Source organism: Chelonoidis abingdonii, chromosome 7 (assembly GCF_003597395.2).
Source record: "Chelonoidis abingdonii isolate Lonesome George chromosome 7, CheloAbing_2.0, whole genome shotgun sequence".
NCBI classification, from domain to species: Eukaryota; Metazoa; Chordata; order Testudines; family Testudinidae; genus Chelonoidis; species Chelonoidis abingdonii.
The window spans coordinates 47608115-47621198 of record NC_133775.1 but is presented as its reverse complement, the minus strand read 5'-3'; the positions used below and the strand labels follow the sequence as shown (position 1 = coordinate 47621198).

At 40.3% G+C, this 13084-nt stretch overlaps 1 pseudogene; it reads right to left on the bottom strand.

Moving 5' to 3' along the window:
- Positions 1–4933, bottom strand: part of LOC116831217 (histone H2A.J-like) — a 114918-nt pseudogene extending 109985 nt beyond the window's left edge.
- Between the last annotated feature and the right edge of the window lie 8151 nt (positions 4934–13084).

Below are 13084 nucleotides of genomic sequence, written 5' to 3'. Positions count from 1 at the left end.
GCCTGCAGGAGGTTCCCGGTCCCGCGGATTCAGCGGCACACCTCCAGGAGGTCCATCGAAGCCGTGGGACCAGCTGACCCTCCACAGGCATGCTGCCAAAGGCAACCTGCCTGCCGCCCTCGTGGCGACCGGCAGAGCACCCCCCGTGGCTTGTCACCGCAGGCACGCACTTGGCGTGTTGGTGCCTGAAGCCGCCCCTAGCTAAGGGAAGGGATTCAGACAGAGAAATGTTGGGGGAAGGGAGATTTTCAGGTGAGGACAAGTTTGGGGAAAGGGAACTTTAAGAGCTCATATTGTGGAGAGGAAGGTAGGCTTGGAAGGCTCATGCTTTGGAAGGAGGCTGACTGAGCCCTGTGGAAGTTGTACACAAGTGGAGACAGACGCTCCTGTCCCCAACTAGTTCTCACCTGCTCTTGCAACCTCTGTAAAACCTTTTAGGAGAAACACCCTGAACCTTTTGAGATTAACCAATGCCTTGTAATTATTGTGCACTTAGTATTAGTTATGCCTCGGTTAGCATAGTACATTCAATCTAGGGCAACGCTTAAGAGGCACAGAGGCCTGAAGAAGGTCAAGTGAAGGCCAAACATAATAAAAGGCTTAGGAAATAAGAGGAAGGTGGTAAGGCTGAGAGAGCTGGACATCAGTGAAAAGAAAAGAATGAGGATGGACAGTAGTCAGATTGTAAAAGGATAAGGTGCACTGGTATCAGTAACGGCTGCTAGTAAAATGTGTTTAAGCTGCAGAAAGGGACAATGTAAGCTAATGTACTAAGGGTTTTCCTACATGGCTTGTTTGTGTGTGGCAAGCCAGGGTGTGAATCTACAGTATAAAAAGTATACTATGTGGACACTACTAGAGTGCAGTAAATGTTGCTGTAGCAGTGTCAAAAGAGTTAGTGCACGACAAGCTGGTTCACTGTAGATTCACACCCTTGCTTGTTGTGTAGTAACTCACCATTTAGACAAGCCATAAGAAACTTTATTATGAGAACAATGGTGCACTGGAACAAATTGCCAAAGGAAAGTGGATTTGCCCCTATTGAAGTTACTGCAAGGATAAACTCATCATCCACACAGCAGGGATGGTTAGCTGTAAGGATTATAAAAGAGAATTGACTTCATTTAAAATAGACCATGGAAGTTTCCTTCCAATCCACATGATTATACTATGCTGTAGACCACTCCAGACAGCCTGATAGGCAAAATATAGTATTATAGAATACACTTTGTCACTGTCAATATTCTGGGATTTCAAGGAAAACTCCATTTTTTAGGGGATTTTGTACTGAAAAAATACCAAATACTTAATGGAAAGCAGGCTTCAGTACTTTCAGCTTCCCTGGAAATATATGTTCTTATGAAAGCATGTTCAATTCTGTCATCCAGATTAATAAAATACTGTGTATTACTTGAATTTCTTGGCATCCCCAGAATGAAAATGTAATCTCCAAAGACCTTGGGGACACTCAGTTTTAATGAGCCTTAAAGAAACTGAAATAAGACATTGCTTTTGACCTTCTGAGTGCTCCTGTTCAGCCTCATAATGTGATCTGTTGTAGAACCAACTGCAGTTAAAAGTGCAATTATGATCCGGAGGGACTGCTTCCTGAGAGGGGATTGCATTACTGCCTCTGTATTCATTAGCATCTCTATTCTGTGATACAAGTGGTATTCATATATTTTATTCATCAAACTGAGATAAAAACCATCACATCCGTTATATTTAATTATAACCATGAATATTACTTCAGCTGCAATCTTGCAAGGAGACAGAAGAGAGAATTTGCCTATATGCAACCTTGTCAGTGAGAGCATTTTGCAAAAGGCAGAGAGAAAACACAGCTCTGCTAAATGATGTACACTGTGGTGAAATAGTACACTGAAGTCCATGTTAAGGTAATCAGGACAGAGGTGAAGCTTTTGTTGTTTCTCTCATTTTCCCAGCTTGTGTGTAGAAAATGAAGATTTGATTAATGTGGTGTACTTTGAATTTATTATGGCATAGTCCTACAACATGGTAAAAAAATAACCTGAGGCCACATGAGACTCTTCTGAAAGGGATTGGGAAAGGGAGGAATACAGTTCTAAGTAACTGAAATCTTTCAAGAGATCTTTCAGTGTTAAGGATACGATTTGCCCTTCATGAAACAGTGTTGTGTTTTTGGTTTTTTTGGTGGTGGGGTAGTGGGGTGGTGGTGGATAATCAACTCTCAGAAGGCACAATTTCTCTGGGGGGGTACATAGAGGGGGTTGTGCTTTTACAGCAGCTTCAGAGTCCTCCTATTCCCTCTGCATGCTGAGCTTGCAAAATTTCTAGCAAGTATTTGTAATTCAAGGGTGTAGCACATTTAATTTGTTTTTGTTTTAGATTAATACGTTTTTTAAAAAAATATATAATGGAAAGACTCCACTGGCTTTAGTGTTGCTGTATTATACAGTGCATGCATTACTGAGTGTAAAAATCAGGGAATATACACTGGCGTTAGATTCCCAGCTATGTCCCGTATGTGCTGGATGCAGTTGAGGATGGGTGGGAAGAAGGAGATGTTTGCATCCTTCACCTTATAGTTTATTCTGTCCCAGTCTGGTCTGTGGCATAGGTTAAAGCAGCCTCAGTTCTGCTCTATGCCATACTGGTGACCAATGGACTCTTCAATAGCCATTCTAGCAGCCAGGGAACGAGCCTCTACAGATGTTTTCTCTCCCAGCTGTGCGCCAGGGGCTGAGAGTCAGGAATAGAATTGGTCTAGACACTGCTATGTCAGGTCTAGGTCTCCTAATATTTTACCAGTCTTGAGGGAATCCTCCAGTAAGCCAGATGTATCTATCTTGTTCTGTTCTAGAGATGAGCATCTGGTCCTATTAAAAATGCAATATTGCAAAAACCAGGTGGGACTTGATTTTCTTCTCAAAGGAGGTGACCTCATTTAAGAAAGTTGAGTTACCAGGCCCTTAGTATTTATAATATTTTCTCCCTTTCAATCTAGCGTATATTTGTTTAATTTTCAGTGCAATTAAGGTTTCACCAAGAAGTTAATAGCAGTTTATAATTCATGATTGGAAGGGATACGTGATATGATATATGATATAATATATATATCAAGAACTGTTAAAACAGAAAATATTCACAACCCGTTCAGAAGGATACCACTAAAACATTTAGAGGGTGTATGTTTTAGGCTAGTTGTACAATAGGATAATAAAGTCAGGTTCATATAACTAATTTTTAAACTTCAACTTTTCTCTTCCAGCAGGATTTCATTGTAACCTTATGCACATACAATTTCCAGAAATGCTCCATAACAGTTCTACTTAGACCTCAGTGGTTCAGGAGCCACATTAGCACTCAACTTTACCCAAAAGAGCCACAGTCATGTGAATTCATTGTTTCATTTACTATAGTACTATATATTCATATTTAAACAGCATAACAGGAAATATTTAGGTTTCTTAAACATATAATTCTCATAGCAAAATGACTGACCAAGTTTTATTATTGTTATCAGCTACAGTTGGTTAATAACATAGTAAAAGCATCCTGACTGGTTAATAATTAAATCACATAGTGTTCCAATATCCCATGCTGCAAAGAGCCCCAGGGGATGCATTAAAGAGCCACTTGTAACTTGTGAGCCTCAGGGTATGTCTATACTACGAAATTGGGTTGATTTTATAGAAGCTGATCTTTAGAAAGCAATTTTATACAGTCAACCATGCGTGTCCCCACTAAGTTCATTAGGTTGACGGAGTGCATCTTCAATACTCGCATCCTCCACATCCCTCGGCACCCTAATCATCTGCTTCAGCTCTGAGCCCTCTCCTGCATCATGAACCCCTTATCCTCAGCCCCAACCTTCATCTCCCCACACTCTAATCCTCTGCCCCAGCTCTGATCTCCCTGCATCATGAATCCCTCAGCCGCAGCCAGAGCCCTCACCCTCCTGCACCCTAATCCTCTGCCCCAGCTCTGATACCCTGTCCTGATTTTTCACACTTGCTGTCTGGTCACCCTAGGGATGAGGGCTACGGTTGAGGGGTTTGAGGTGTTGGAGAGGCTCAGGGCTAGGGTGGAAGGGCAGGGTAAGGGCAGCCTGCCCGGCTATTAGGAGTTGGGAGGCACTAGGACCCTGGGGCAGCAGACATCAGTTGCTGCAGGGAGCCACTCGGCCACGGGAGAGGTGCACACTGCTTTTTACCAGGCAGGGGCGTGGCAGGGCGGGGGGGAGACCCGTGGGGGCTGGAGCCCGCTCCAGGCAGGGCCAGGGAAGAGACCCAGCTCCAAATATTGGTGGAGCACAGCCCCCACCCTGAATATATCTGGAGCTTGAGCATCACAAAAGAATATAACCGCCACCTATGCCTGTGTGTGCTGATCATGCACACTGAATGCTTTCCTTGTGTCTGCCATCGAATGCCTCCATGCATTCAGCTGTGCCATATCAGTGCGGAAGGACTGCATGAGCTTGGAAAACATGTCATTCCAAGCGCATTTTTTTTGCCTTCTAATCTGTGATAACCTCAGGGACGGAGACGATATGGGGAGCATAGAGACATTTGTACCTGCAGGGGGGATAAAAAGGGACAATAAAATTTAAGAACAAATTTCTGAGAACAAAAAGGAGACTCTTTTATATTGAATCAAGCAATTCACAGCAGACAGCACATGTGCTTTAGGGACAAGGTCACATTTTGCCTTTCATTTTGAGCACCTGCCAGTATGGTGACACATCACACTACCCCTGTAGTATAGTTACAAATGTACACTCACCAGAGGTGCCTTCTCCGCCTTCAGGGTCCAGGAACCCACCTTGGGCGGGTATTGGCTCCAGGGTGATGAAAAGGTCCTGGCTGCTGCGGAGAACGGATTCTCCGCTTGTCTGCTGCGCATTCTTCTCCTCCTCCTCTTTCTCATCCACAAAATCTTCCTCCATGTTGCACAAGACTCCCCCCTTGCAGATGTCCACGGACAGTGGTGGGTTACTGGTAGAATCCCCCCTTAGAATGCCATGCAGCTGATCATAGAAGCATCATGTATGGGGGTCTGACCCGGAGCAACCATTTGCTTCCTTTATCTTGCGTTAGGCTTGCCTGAGCTCCTTAACTTTAACTGCTGTGTTTCCCAGGTGTAGCCTCTGCCCTGTGTGATTTTGGCATATATATTAGCATTTCTTCTTTTTGATCAGAGTTCTACCTGCACGGATTCTTCTCTCCGTAGCAATCAGATACAGTGTCTCCCGTTTGGTCTATGCTGGAGCTCATCTGCCGTTCTGGGACTGCATGGTCACCTGTGCTGCTGAGCTTGCTACCGGAAATTAAATTAAAAAATTCCGAAGGCTTTTCCTGTGTACCTGACTAGTGCATCGGAGTTGAAAGTGCTGTCCAGAGCAGTCACATTGGAACACGCTGGGATAGCTCCCGGAGGCCAATACCATTAAATTACACAATGCTGCATCTGCACTACCCCAAATTCGACCCAGGCGGGTTGATTTTAGTACTGCTTCCCTTGCCGGGAAGGAGTACAGCAGTTGATTTTAAGAGCCCTTTAGACAGAACAGAGTTGGTTATGTAGCTGCATTGCTTATAAAATCGACCTAACACAGCTAAATTCAGTCTAACCTCATAGTGTAGATCAGGGCTCAGTGTGAGTTTTACTGCTCCGGAAGATACCTTTAAGACTGCCACTGTCCAAATGTGGAATGCCGTGTGAGACTGACCCAAAAGAGGCATCCAGATTGTTTGTACAGGAATCTAACAAAGCTATGGGGCTTGTTCTACTAGTTGAAATAACTTTCTGTAACCTGCAAGATTTGTTCTTTGATGGAAATAATATCCACTAGTGAAAATGAAAAGACTCTTTTTTTTTAATGGAAAACAGGTATCTGTGGAACTAGAGTGAGGTGGAACAGAGAATTGTGCACTGAATGGTGCATAAAGGCAAAGATTGATTAACATAATATATTTAAATGCTGGGATCGAAAAATCAGCAGGAATAATTTGGTATGTAATATAAGAACAGCTGGCTGTACTGCCAAATAAAGAATAACTATGATAAGTGTAGAAGTGGTTTTAAAAAGCTGTATATTTGTGTTATAGAATCATCATCAATCCATGGAAAACTTAAAACTTCATAGGAACTTAGCTGGAATTCTGACAGGTTTGATAGTTTAAAAGTGCTTCATAAATATCTACGTGGTGTATTGAAAGATTCTGTTCAGCTTTTCGCTTGGAAATAATGCAGTATATACATACTATTTTTTAAATAATTGGAAGCGCAGAAGAGTAGTGTTTTCTTATCAAGGATTTTTTTTTCCTCTCCCACTTTTTCTAAAATGAAATTTTTGCTGGTATCATTGTAATCCCTTGCTGCTTTTTATAGCCATAGTGTTATATGAGGTCAGGTATATTCTTTACTTCCTACTCTACTTTTCTTTGAAGTGTTTTTGAGCTATCTTAACTTAACTATAGTATCTTCCATTGGAAACTGAAGGATTAGCCATTCTAGGCTGTTAGTTTATCACACCCTCTTTCTCAGAATGATCTTCATTCCAATGAAGCCACTCATATCCAGTGTGGCGAGAGTGACAAAAATATTTAAACCTTCACTATGAATGGGATAAAAATAATTATGGGGAGGAATGGTAGTAGCAATTTGGGATAAAGTTAGTGTTTTTGCTTTTTGAAATGCATCACTTATAGATAATCTATAAATTCCATTACAGGAATCAATAATGAAAATGCAAAAGAGACTAAATCTCTTAAGTCAAACTGGTGAAAGTGTTCTACCCGTTTGGAAAACTGAAGAAACTTATTGAAGTTTTCCATGGAAATAGTCTGTTGGACAAATTGAAAATTTGGCTGAGTAGTCTTTGAAAACCAAAAATGTTCAGTTTATTTTTTATCAAAATGTATGTTCTGTCCAAAGAAGATTAGTCAAAACCCAGCTTTCAGTTAGAACAGTTTGGATTAGAAAATTTACCAGCCCTCTTCTTAATTCCTCTTTCTGGATTACACAACAATTTTAGAGTCTATCATCAGCTGTGAAAGATGGACAGACTCTATTGGTCCTGAAATATTTTAGAGTTGCCACTAACCTGATACATGTAGGTAACTTGTCCTACTTTGCCCACTGGTTCTGTTACACCGCTCAAGAAGATTTCTAAGTCTTTTTGACTAGAGGCAGTCACTTTCACATAGCTCTGAACTGTTACAGAAAGAGGGCAGGACCTAAATTTCATTAAAGTCAATAGGCATCTCTCCATCCACTGCAATGGTCTTGAATGCAGGTGGGACACTTTGTGTGGTAAATGTTTCTTGTCTTTGAAAGCCACTCTCTCCCTTTTAAAGTTGCATTCTTTCTGGCAAAGACATCCCAGAATGCCTATTTCTTCAATTACTGAGATAATTATGGTGAAATAATGTGATGCTTTTCCAGGTGACTTCCTTCCCAGAAGTATTGAAAATAATTTTTTCTTGCTTTAAACCATCTGAACTCTTCAAGTTTTTCAAGACACAACCAAGTGTCTGCTTATTTACTATGTATATATCTATATATATAATTTCTGATTCAACATCTGCCTTAGACCAAGGAATAAACATAATGCCTGTGATGTTACAGCCTATATGATTTTATAAAAATATGCTAATGAGTGAATATAATATAATTGGAATATGCTTCATGCAAAAGGTCTCTTGTAAGGTCTCATTACAAAGCTTATAGTCTACTGAGTGTGATCATCCTATTTGTATAAATGTATCGCTCTTGTATCCAAAACTAGAAATTTGAAATATAACTCTAAGAGCCTATTGTAATTATGCAAAGTGTGGGCCATTAATGATGGTTTGGAATCTTGATGACTCCCATTAACCAGGACAGTTATCTGCAGATAGGTGTGTTTTACCTTTAAGTCTTCCTGTATATGTGTGTGCTGGCAATTGGGCAATGAAGTCTTGCAGTGAGATGTGATCATGTCACCTGAACTGGAATCCATCTTTAACCTGGCATCTTTCCATTGAGAAGGAGGGAGTGGGAACCCAGAGAGGGACAAAGAATTTCCGCCTTATGCAAAAGATATATAAAGGGGTGTGTCATAAACAGATAGCTAAGGGTTAATGTTTCTTTTACCTGTAAAGGGTTAACAAAGGGAACCAAACACCTGACCAGAGGACCAATCAGGAAACCGGATTTTTCAAGTAGGAAAAAAGGAATTCTGGTAGTTTTTTGTTGTCGTCTCTTTTGTGGTGTTGTGAGGGAAGACCTTTTTTTTCTCTATCTCCAAGCTTCTTTTCTACCCTTCGTTCCCCCCCCGAAGTGTGTAACCGAAGAAATAGCAAGAGGTGTGAAGGATTTTGTATTACATGTGTGGTAATTGGATAATCTTTTTGGATCAGAGTGGTATATTCATTATTATTCTAAAATATAAGCAATAATGCCTGTAATTGTCATCCTTGATGCAGAGTTTAAATAATTCTGAATATGTCTATACTTACTTCTTTATATTATAGTTTCTTTTTTAAAGACTTGTTAGTTACTCTCTGGGGTAATACGTTAAGGAATCAAGGTGGGAGGAGATTCTCTTTGATTTTAGATCTACGGGAGAATTAGGCCGGCACATGGGAATTTTGTGGCGAGGGGGAAAGGGAGATAGTATCATCTCTTTTCCATTGTAATTGGAGTTGTCTCTTTGGTATTAGAGCATGCTTCACTTTGGTATTGTGATGTAAAAAGATTTCTATGCATCAGTCACTCTAAGGTCTAGACCCAGAAGAGGAAAGTCTTAAGGGTGGAGAGGGAGGGAAGGAAGTGAGTATTTCCCTTGCCGGTAGACTCAGAGCTTCTGGGTCTTGGGGGTCCCCCCAGGGAAAGGGTTGGGGAGACCCGGGAGAGTTGATCAGGCACTCCGAATCCTGATTGGTGGCAGCGAGATCAGATCCAAGCTGGTAATAAGCTTGGGGGAGGTTCATGCTAAGCATCCAGATTTTGGACGCTAAGGTCCAGATTTGGGACAGGAGGCTTATTACAGGGTGGAAGAGAACAAAGGAGGGAGGGAGCCACCATGAAGAACCCCTAGCTACCACCTGAGCTGTGACAAGAGCTGTACCAGGGGAAAGAATTGTGCCCTGGCCTGGAAGGTGTCCAGCCTGAGGAAAAAGCTTACTGAAGCATCTCTGAGGGTGAGAGTATCTGTATTCAGTTTGATTAGACATAGATTTGCCTATTTTATTTTATTTTGCTTGGTAACTTACTTTGTTCTGTCTGTTACTATTTGGAACCACTTAAATCCTACTTTCTGTATTTAATATAATCACTTTTTATCTATGAATTAACCCAGAGTATGTATTAATACTGAGGGGACAAACAGCTGTGCATATCTCTCTATCACTGTTATAGAGGGTGAACAATTTATGAGTTTGCCCTATACAAGGTTTATACAAGGGCAAAACGGATTTATTTGGGTTTAGACCCCAGTGGGAGTTGGGCATCTGAATGTTAAAGACAAGCATACTTCTGTGAGCTGCTTTCAGGTAAACCTGCAGCTCTGGGGCAAGTAATTCAGGCCCCGGGTCTTTGTTGGAGCAGACGGGAGTGTCTGGCTCAGCAAACAGAATGCTGGAGTCCTGAGCTGGCAGGGAACACAGGAGCAGAGGTAGTCTGGGCTCATCAGCTGGCAGCACCCAAGGGGGGTTCTATGATCCAACCCGTCACAATGCCTATGCTTTATAACATCACTGAAGCCTATGCATATACCCAGAGAACCTCATTCAGTGTTCTCCTTTGGAGATAGTGAGTTTCCTCTGCCATTGCTGACTTCAGCACCTTGAAAGATCAAACCCATCACTTCACAGACCTTCAACTCTTGAGGCATTTTTCAAATAACTCTCACTTTGTCTTGCTATTTGGTCCATACCATCTTTTTTTCAATCACTTTTATAAAGAAGTTAGATTCCTGCTTAGTTGCTTTTTGATATCAACTGAAGATATTTGAGACTTAGTTGTAAATTCCAATGATGATCACTTTAAAATATTTTTTAAATATTTGTCATATTGTAATGCTACACCCATTATAATGACATAGGTGGTGTTGTCTTGCGGATAAGACATTAGATGAAGCAATCAGACCTGGGGTCACAGCCTGTGACCTACTATGTGACTTTTTTACAAATTGATTTTAACATGTGCACCAGATCTGTACCTGATGAAATATGGCATAATTCTATTATAGCCAGTGAGGGTATGCCAAATTACACCAGCTGAGGATTCTGTCCTTTAAACTTTACAGGAAATTCATAAGTGAATAACTTGTTTTAAGAGTTTAAGAAGTTCCTATTTCATACCAGAAATAAAGATCATGGGTCAGTTTCCTGGGATCCTCGCAGTGATAAGAAATAACATGCAATCACTCAATATTAAAGCATCCCATCAAGAGGTAGGTAGGCTAAAACTGTAGATACTCCAAAATTCCAAAAAAAATATAAACTGCATGCTGTGGACTTTACCTATTACCTACCTATAATGAGAATATTTCCATCAGATAGTCCAGGTCTTCTCAAAGACCTAGTCCTATGAACATTATGATTTCAAAAGTAAGAGGATAATATAAAAGAGATTAATTAATATTCCCTTATTAACCCAGCCTATTGTTGTTTCATATAATCTGTTTCAGTATTATGTCCTATCAAAACAAGATGTTGGGTTGAGTATATACTTTAAGAATAAAAATAATAGGGACAAATGGAATTACAGTGTATCAACAATTAAGAAAAGTTAGTTTGTGCCCTCACTAACTTCAGTCTGGCCTTGTAAGTACCCATGGAATAAGATACTTAAGAGGCAAATTGCAAATTGTACTATTTGCGCAGTAATATGCTACTTGGATAGTCATTGAAACTTGTGTCTTCCCAATTAATGTACTAATAAGAATAGAAATCTGCATACATTCTGCAACTATTTTGAGCAAAACAAATTAAGTGATAGGCTAAGAGTTCAGAGGCATTGTTCAAATATCCATCTACTTTAAACAAATCTGACTTTTCACCAGTCTTCAGTGTTTCAATAGGATCATCCAAAAGACTATTACATTTTCTTTACAAATGTCTACAAATTTAAAACAAAACAATTTTTAACTTAATATTTTTTTTTACTTTTCTAACTGTACAAACTATAAGTACTGATGTAGAAAGGGCAAGCCACTAGCATATTATCCTAAAAGCTATCACTATTCCATTTGATCTCCTTGAAAGGTTTTGGGTCCCAAAGAATTTGTAGTTTCAAAAGGCATCATTTTTCCCATGTTAATACTAATAAATAACAAAAGAATATGGCAGATAATAGCATCATCCAGAAATTAGGTTTTGGCCCACAAAGTATTATTTAGATAGAAATTCTTGTCTTTACATGCCTTATTTATTCTTTTGCATAGCTGATAGCTTCTCCATCACTACTGTATTCATTGATAAGAGTGAGGAAGACAAATAAAATGGGGTAAATAGGAGCTAGACTAGCTAAGTTCATAGGCCTCAATAGATGATTTCTCACCAAAGCTCAGTTTGAATGTCATTTGTAGCGGTGATTTTTTCCATTTTAGGAATAAGCTCTTGTGGGATGGACACTTTTTATATAACTATTCCTATTACTTTGGGGTAGTTCTATGGCCTGTGATATATGGGAGATCAGACTAGATGATCCTATTTTGGCCTCTGAATTTATGAAGCACAGCATCTGAGATACGGCAAAATATGTGTGAACTCCAAATACAGGGATACCAACTTAGCTATGATTATGCACCCCTCAATATTATCAAAATACATGTACAGGAAATCAGCATCTCTCCGTGCTCCAGAGTCCAGGAATGCAGTAGGCTTGCTTCCCACTCTACAATACTCTTGGTGATCTTCTCTTTTGTTGGAGAGGAATCCCAGCCACCATCACTTTCTTTCCTCTGCATAATGAAGGTTTGATACCCAAATCAGTGAAATCACTGGAGGTTGTTTTTTTTTTTACTTCGAATGGGTTTCATTTAGGCCATATAAAATATAATCTATTGGGAGAAAAAACTCCTAGGGGGAGGTTTACATGGACATGAAAGGAGACAGAACAATGTTTAGAGGGCAATAAAGGCAAAATACTAGCTTCTACCTTATCTCAGGCAGAAGACAAAGTGAATGGTCCTACTTGCAGTGTAGAACACTACCCCAGTGGTGTATAAAGGGGCAGAATCCTGCACTTACAGGTTAGAGTAGTTAGCACCTCTGGTAGGTGGATACCTTGAGAGCTGGGGAGCAGCAGATGTACTCATCTTACTGAAGACCTCTTGAATCTGCTGGACACTAGGGACTAGACCCTCAGTTGCATGGATGGTGTTAGATCTACTGACTTAAATTCAGCCATGATTTATACACTTTGGGGATCTGCCAGGACTTGAAATGAAACTGAGCTGTAGCAGTTTTAGCCAGCTCTTCTCTGAACCATTTTTTAGAACTCATTTGCAACATGACAAATGCTTTCCTACTCAATGGTGATTAAATTTATTTATTCACATGTTGTAAGGATCTCTCAATCACTGGCAACAGGCAATTCAGAGCTTTTGTAAATCCAAGAAGAAATCAGGGATTTGAAAAGCTTCATTGAAATCTAAACCTGTAATTATAGGCCTTGGTGTAATGGCACTCCTATCCGGCCTTAATCCTCATTACCAGCAATGGCATTCACACAATCTATCAGAGCTGCACACTTTGCTACAAATCACCTCCAGTGGCATATGCCTTTCAGTTTACCCAGTTTCACATTAAAAATTTCCACTCTTAAGATATTTTTGTTTTTTCCTTCACTCTTCTGTTTACAGAAGCACAGTAAGAATCATAAGTGGCTGGATTTGTTTTCATTTCCGATTTACTATATCTTAGGGTATGTCTACACTATGAAATTAGGTCAAATTTATAGAAGTCAATTTTTTAGAAATCGATTTTGTACAGTCAATTGTGTGTGTCCCCGCTCCAAGACCATTAAGACCATTAACTCGGTGGAGTGCATCCATAGTACTGAGGCTAGCATTGACTTCTGGAGCATTGCATTGTGGTAGCTATCC